Source organism: Camelus dromedarius, chromosome 7, assembly GCF_036321535.1.
Source record: "Camelus dromedarius isolate mCamDro1 chromosome 7, mCamDro1.pat, whole genome shotgun sequence".
NCBI classification, from domain to species: Eukaryota; Metazoa; Chordata; class Mammalia; order Artiodactyla; family Camelidae; genus Camelus; species Camelus dromedarius.
This window is the reverse complement of record NC_087442.1, coordinates 68,339,402-68,347,153: the sequence shown is the minus strand read 5'-3', so window position 1 is coordinate 68,347,153 and position 7,752 is coordinate 68,339,402. Positions and strand designations below refer to the sequence as shown.

General features: G+C 33.8%; 1 non-coding gene across 1 annotated transcript; it reads left to right on the top strand.

The window, feature by feature from the left end:
- The first annotated feature begins 334 nt into the window (after positions 1-334).
- On the top strand, positions 335-409 carry TRNAS-AGA (transfer RNA serine (anticodon AGA)). Its single transcript has one exon. It is a non-coding gene; the product is annotated as a tRNA-Ser (tRNA).
- The last annotated feature ends 7,343 nt before the right edge of the window (positions 410-7,752 follow it).

The following is a 7,752-nucleotide window of genomic DNA, read 5'->3' as shown; positions in this document are numbered from 1 at the left end:
ATAGATTTCACATGCATTCAACAACTTCTTGATCTCTCTTGAATTCATGGAAAAATAGACCACAAAAGCCACTGTAAATTTAAAATGTTAAAAATTGTCTATAATGTGTTCGTTGAACAAATAATTTTGCTGGTAATTGCAACCATACTCAAAATCTGCTGAGATTCTGCAGACACTTAATGATGGAGTCAGCTCCTAATAACAAATCTACTTTAGTAGATTTTTCTATCAGAATTCTTCCTTGGGAGTGGGGAGGTGGCGGGGTGGGGGGAAGGAAATGGAAAGAGGTCTCTATCTGCATACCAATAACTAACATTTCATTTTCAAATCAGGGGGATGGGTATAGCTCAAGTGGTAGAGCACATGCTTAGAAGGCATGAGGTCCTGGGTTCAATCCCCAGTACCTCCTCTAAAAGTAAATAAACCTAATTACCCTCCCCTCACCCCATCAAAATAAAAAAAAAATAATTAAATAATGCATTTTCAAATCAAATTTCCATCATTTATTCAACAGAGCATGAAATTCCTATAACTAGAATCAATGGCACTTTATAAAATCTTTTACTTTTCGAATTTCTAAACTTCATGGCCTACAAACAATACTCTCCTAAGAATAACCTATTGAGACTTCAACAAAGAATATTATTATAGTAGCAATGGACAGGGCCACTCCTACTTATATTTTCCTTGTTCCTATTTATATTGAATCCCCAGTGTCTTTTTCTGTACCTCTTAAAAGGTTGCCAGAAGGTTAGCGAAAGCTATCTGGACTACATTTTTCCCAAATACAACACAATCCCAAGCTTAGCATATAACTGTTGGGCCATATTTTCTTTAAGTAAAACCCAGTTTAGCTTCATGGTGTGATTTTAATACTGTGTCTCTCCATTATATAATAATATGGTCTCATCAGTTATATGATGAATGGTATATGATTACATTTTTGCTTGTTACCATAGTATGCCACAGTAAAAGGAAATTAGTCTTAACTATAGCTTTATTTCTTAGTTCTAGGTGCTATTTGATTGACATCCAGACTTTTTCTAGTTAAAAGTAAACTTCTGTTACCTCTGCTGTCTTTAATTCAACCCTAATTTAATCATTATTGAGTGCATTAAAAATAATTATTGAGTGCATTACTTAATTTTAACATATACTACAATTTGTTGAAGTAGAGTATTTAAGGAAGAAACCCGAAAATTTTAATGAAAAAATAGTTAAATGATAGACTGTCCAGCTTGTACTAATTAATCAACTCCTTTTATATAAGACTTGAAATAAATGGGACAAAATCAAGGTGTTTTTAAATGCTCTAATATTGCTTTTGAAATTTATGAGATTTCTATATCACCTGGACCCAGAAAATTTAATTCAAATCAAATTTACACTTGGGCATAGTATTTTTGAACGAATTTTTATTATATGTTCCCCTGGTTGATTTACACCCTTCTCCTGTTAAAGGATGCAACATACTTTGAACCTGAGATGCTATGCTCCACACAAATCCAGAACCAACTAGCCACAGGTGTCAACCATGTGAGTTGCTGAAAACAGGGCCATGAGAACTGTGGTGCATAGAAAATATGTTCATCTTAAAGTAAAGCTGGTCACTGTTTATACACGCAAGGTATTTTTACTAGGAGCCTCTGAAATACTTAGGCAGGTGCCTATGTTTGATTTAGGTCTGTGAAGCAGATGTGTATCAATCTATGCCTAACAGATCATAAAAACCTAAAGGTTAATAAAGGGATAAGAGGTGCGACCCAGAGACTTGGTATGAGTTCATAGTATAATTTAACTATGAAGTTGACACAGTGTATACAGAGGCACATTAAAGATAGCATTTCCTTCCCTCCAAAGAGATACTTAAATGTTTCCATCTCCATTGGATTTGGTGAGATGTAGCCTGGTGCTAGATTATTTGCAGGTGATACGGAGTTTTTGTGAAATGAGATGTGTGTGGGTAGAATTTCGAAGCCAATTGTTTCCTTGCTAGAAAAAAATTTTTTTAAAATCTGGTAACACAGAGGATTCATTCCATATCATTCCATAGAATGTAGTGTTTCATATGAAGTTCAGTATCAGGGACATTTGTGTTTACTCTTGAAAATTACAGTTTCTTTTTAAAATAAAATAATAGGAGATTAAATCCAATATTAGAAGGCTGTAGTTTTTGTACTGACATTATTGACATGAGAAATGAATAATTCTGGATTTGAATTGCTTTAGAATCATACTAAGTCACTAAAAATGATTTATGGAATGGAGTTTATTGAGTTCATAATATAAAAGAAGATATTTATACTAGAACAAAGTAATTATTTGAAGAGTGCTATCTCTGAAATTCTTTTAAAGCAGAATAATCACCTGCTGTTGACACTAGTCTGAATACACAGAAAAGAGTCAATACAAGAAGTATTTATTTACTAAAATAATTAGTAATTAGCATAGAGTAAAGGGATTGATTCTGAAATTATTGGTTGAGGACAGGAAATTAAAATGGTAAATATAATACTTGTGTACATAAGAGAGCTTCTTAAAACTGGGGAATAATTAAGATAAATTTGCTAATATACAGCACAAAGATATGAAGCACTCAGAGATTCATAAACAGTTTACATGTGTGAAGATAATATACATTTGAGGAATTATTTACAATCTTTGAAGTTTCTTCAAATATCTTTCAGATCTTCAACAAAAAAATAAAGCAGGATTCTAGAGTGAAACACTAGTTCGAGTCCAGTTTGATCCCACATAGTTTGTGGATCTGCTTCTCTGATAAACATAAGATGTTTGAATTAAGCTTAGAATATATATGGGCATATCTGTGTGCAGTGTATAATATTGGACAGTCTGCTAATTGATACAAAGATTTTCAAAAGGTGAACTTAAGCTCACACTCCACCTCAACAGTCAGTGAAGAAAATGCTTTCCACATGGCTTTCAACATGCCACAGTCCAGTTCTCTGCTTTGAAGATCATTCGCAGTGGCAGAGAGGGAGGACACCAAGGGCAGAATGATTTTAGGTCCACATCTGCAAATTGCACTGTGGCTCCAGGAAAAGATATTCACACACTGCAATTGTAGTAAACAAGAATCTGATGCCTTGGGTACTGCATATTGTTTCTACTTTAAAGTTAATTTCAGCCAAATTTTAGAATATAAATTTGCTAACAAGTAATGTTTACCAAAAAACACTTGGGGAAATTGTAATGCTAATTGGTATAGCAAGGTTTATCTGGATATTTAATTCCTTATCTCATACTGAAGGTAATTGCTTAGTGCTATAGCTCTTTCACACGGGGTCAAATCTATAGAAAACATAAAAAGACAACCTCACCAAACTTTAGTTTCCCAATATCTGAGAAAAGGAATGGAGGTAAATATTAAATGAAGTGATGCATGCATAATACCTGGAACATATTTGTGTTTAACAATACCAAATGTAAGGTATTAAATATTCTTTATTTTTGTCATCATCATTATTTTTTTTTAATTTGAAGATCTACCTTCACTTGATAATTCAAAATTATAATAGGTAATACATTTAAATGGCTTAAAATGGAAGATTAACAAAAAAATGTATATTGGAGATTCTTGATTCCTTCCTCTTTCTAACTAATTGGTTCCCTGTTAAGAGAAGCTCATATGATCTATTCCTTCTGTACCCTTTCAGAGATATTTTGTGTATAGGCAGGTAAATTCAAAAGTATTATTCACTTTTATACATGTTGCTGCATAGTATGCTTAACACGTTTCTGCACCCTGCTTGTGATTAGATCTTTATTAATCAGTAAGTTCTCTCTCACTTTATTTGACCTTCTTGGAAATGAGGACTAGTTTTTATATATATCTATTTTTTATTTTACATCTTTTTTTATTGGAATATAGTTGATTTGCAATGTTGTTTTAATTTCTGGTGTACGGCATAGTGATTCAGTTATATGTATATATGTATATTCCTTTTCATATTCTTTTTCATTATTGGTCATTACAAGGTATTGAATATAGTTCCCAGTGCTATACAGTAGGACCTTATTGTTTATTTTATACATAGTAATTAGTATCTACAAATCCTGAAGTCCCAATTTATCCCTCCCCACCCTCTTTCCCCCAGTAACCATAAGTTTGTTTTCTATAACTGTGAGTCTGTCTCTGTTTTGTAAATAAGTTCATTTGTTCTTTTTTTTTTTTTTTAAGATTCCACATATAAGTGATATCATATGGTATTTTTTTTTTCTGGCTTACTTCACTTAGTATGATGATCTCCAAATTGCATTATTTTATTCTTTTTTATGGCTGAGTAGTATTCCATCCAGAATATATATATATATATATATATATATATATATATATATATATATATATATATATATATATATTCTGTCCATGGACATTTAGGGTGCTTCCATGTCTTGGCTATTGTAAATAGTGAGCACTAGTTTATATAATTGTTAGCCTTACCAGCTGTCTCTGGGTCAAGCTAAGCTCCTACCTAGCCTCCTCTTCTGATACGCAGAAATAGGAATTTTTAATTCCTGCCCTAAAATTTCCCACAGTATCTTCTTTCCCCTTCCCTGGAATAAAAACCCACTCTAAGGAAAACTGATACTTAAGTTATTCCATCATTTTTTATACTCAACTCATAGTGAATATCCATTGCAATAAAATGAGTCTGCTTTGGTTTTATTTCTCTCTCTCCTGATACATAAGGACTTAATAGATGATCAGAAAAGCCTAGTAAACTTTTTCAGTCTAAGAATTAGGATTTCATAAATATGTGAAAAGTATCTTAAGAGGGGACTGGAACACAGTGGTTGTGAGTCCTAGTTTTTCTAAATATCTGCCACCTTAGTCAACTCATCTTCCTCTTCTACATGTCCACAATATTATCTCTAAAATAAGGGGGTTGAGCCAAGTGATTTTTAAGTTCCTCAGTGCTAATATGATGGGTCTATTTTATGTCTGCAAAGGTCCTTTTGCTATCATCACACAATACAAATGTCAACAGAAACATGGAGAAATAATGAGAATTTTAATAAGCCTAGGAAATTTTAAAACCAGGTGATGTCAGTTACTTCCACATTTTCCAAAGAGTGAAGCTTTCTGCTTTGGGTTGAATGGTTGGCATCCGCAATTTTTACTATAGGAATTGTTAAAAAGATGCTTTAAAACCATTACTGTATTAACTTTTTTAAGGGCAAATTCAAAAGTAAAATATAGTTTCTCTTCTTTGAATTGTTTAAAATTAGTATGAAGTGTCATAGGGAAATAAAATTCAAACATGGAAAGGAATGACAAGAGAATTTGAAGGATATGAAATGAAAATAAAATTTAAGTGAAATTTTAAATTGTTAGGGTCCGTTTCCTTACCTCGCCTCCCTGAAGTATCTGCAGAGGTGAATGTAATTGGTGTCCCTTGCAAATCCCCTTTACTGGCCAGAATACCCATCCCCTACCTGCTGAGTGTTGACTGCTGAAGTTACACAACATTCACCTAGTCAGTGGGTCAAGGAACACATGTGAGGATTCTGCCAGTTACTAAGTGTATTTATTTCAACAAGGAATTCCAGAACTGAATCAAAAATAAAAAATAAAAAAGCTTGGGTGGATTTATGAACCCACTGGACCTACTCTGAGATGGACCTGAGCCAAACCTCCACTGATTATCAAACTTGCATAAAGCCTCTACTCAGATTACTGGGCCAAAGGTAGTGTTTGGTGTCTCTAGGAATTAGGGTCAGTTCAGAGTCAATGCTTAGTAATCCATGAATAGTTTGTTTTTTCCTCCTTTCCAAATTCACAGTCACTCTGAAAAATGGCCACACGTTCTTTGAAGAAGGAGTAAGATTGATGGTATGTTTTTGGCAGTGTGGCAGGGTCCTTCCTCCAGGGGTCTTGGCCTCCCATGCATTCTAGGCATTCTGAGTCTGTGAACTGAGGTTCATTTTAATGAGTGTCATTGAAAGTAGATAATGCATGTGATCAGTCTACCACCATCTGGAGATATCTCCTCAAAGATATAATGAAATATTTTACATATTTTAAAAATCAGAATAAGCTGTTCTGTTATTAAATTTTTCAGTTAATTAACATACCTTGATGTAGAGGAATATGTGGTGCAAATAAATGAAGACCACCAAATGAAAAGAAGCAGGGGCTATTTATTCAAAACTTGCTATAACAAGGGAGTCAGTCACTATCACCTTGGTTTCGCAGAGACCTAAAGGCAGCTCTGGGCATGAGAAATTTTACAGTTTAAAAAAAAAAAAAAAAAAGAGAGGGAAGACTTTACATATCCTGCGACTGAAGGTTGTTGGCATAGAGAAGCTAGAGGACGGTTAACTAGAAGTGGAGCATTCTGTATGTTTGGGTTGATAGTAAGGAGCACTTTTACTGGTTGGTCATGAGGTGGAAGCAGGGGCAAAAACTAGGGAAGCTGGAAGTCATTGACCAAGTCCTGTCTGTTCTGGGCTACAGAGCCCATGGTTTATGGTTTGCCTTTCCTGTTCATCACTCAGATTATGAGTCAGGGTTCTGTTGTCATATACAATCTGTCCACTGTCCATTTGTATATCTACTTTCTCAATACAAAAATAGTTACAGGTTTGTTTAGTAACAATTTAGCCAAAATATTACATTCTTCCATATGTGTAAATCCCTAGCCAGGTGAATTATACACACAGAACATTGCATATTGAAGAGTCCCACCTCCCACCTTTCCGTAATGTAGTCTTATTAGAACACTGCTTTCTAAACTAAAATAAAAGAGAGGCTCATAACAATTCAAATATTTTTGATAGCTAAAGCTCCCAGTAAGTTACTGCATTAAGTTAAACATCCTTAGGGTTTTGAGTTGTTAATTGATAGGTGGCTTTATTTTGGAAATGTTTGATTGATAGAAAATCACCCAGGCCTTCACACCACACAGGAGTTCAGATCATTGGTTTTTGAATTTTGTTGTGCATTTTTCATTGTTCCTTGTTGTTCTACCCTGCTGAAACCTGCATCATGCTTCTTCATTTTCAGCAGACTATATCAATAATGTGTTATCATCCATGCACAGATGCATTTAGGCTTAATACTTTTTCACTGAGGACTTTTTAAAAATGTTCATTTATTTAAGTCAGAATAACTGTCAATTAATGTCAAACCTGGCATGGTGCCAAGATATATAATGACAAATAAAATATTGCCAGTTTATGATAATCTCCTAAGTATGCTGAGTATATTAAATTAAATATAAATTAGTTTAACAGTTTGTCCTTAATCTAGCAAGAAGACTCATATGCTCCTTCAATAGTATAATATGCAGAAAGAAATTTTAAAAATAGTTTAAAAAATGATAGCTTTCTGATGATTTGTTGATTCTATTTTTAGAGGGTTTTTTTGTGACATAACAAACTAGTTGTGTCCTTTTGTGACTTATAACATTTAGTGAATGCTGATGACATTTTGCATGTACCTTTTATTAACACAACAAATGCTTTTAGTTGGAGGAAAGTTTACCAAATAAATACAGTAAAATTAAGATATCAAGAAAGAAGGCATGTAAGTGGGAACAGTCATCTTCTCTTTTCTCCCACCCCACATATGCTGTAGGACATGGCCCATCCTTGATTATAGGGTCTTTAACCACAGCCTCTCTTGAATGGGTAATAATCTACATGGACCTAACCTGTCTCTTCCCCTGTGTTACTGGACCCACATTCACTCCTGACACTGGACCAATCAGATGTTCTTTCATGAGA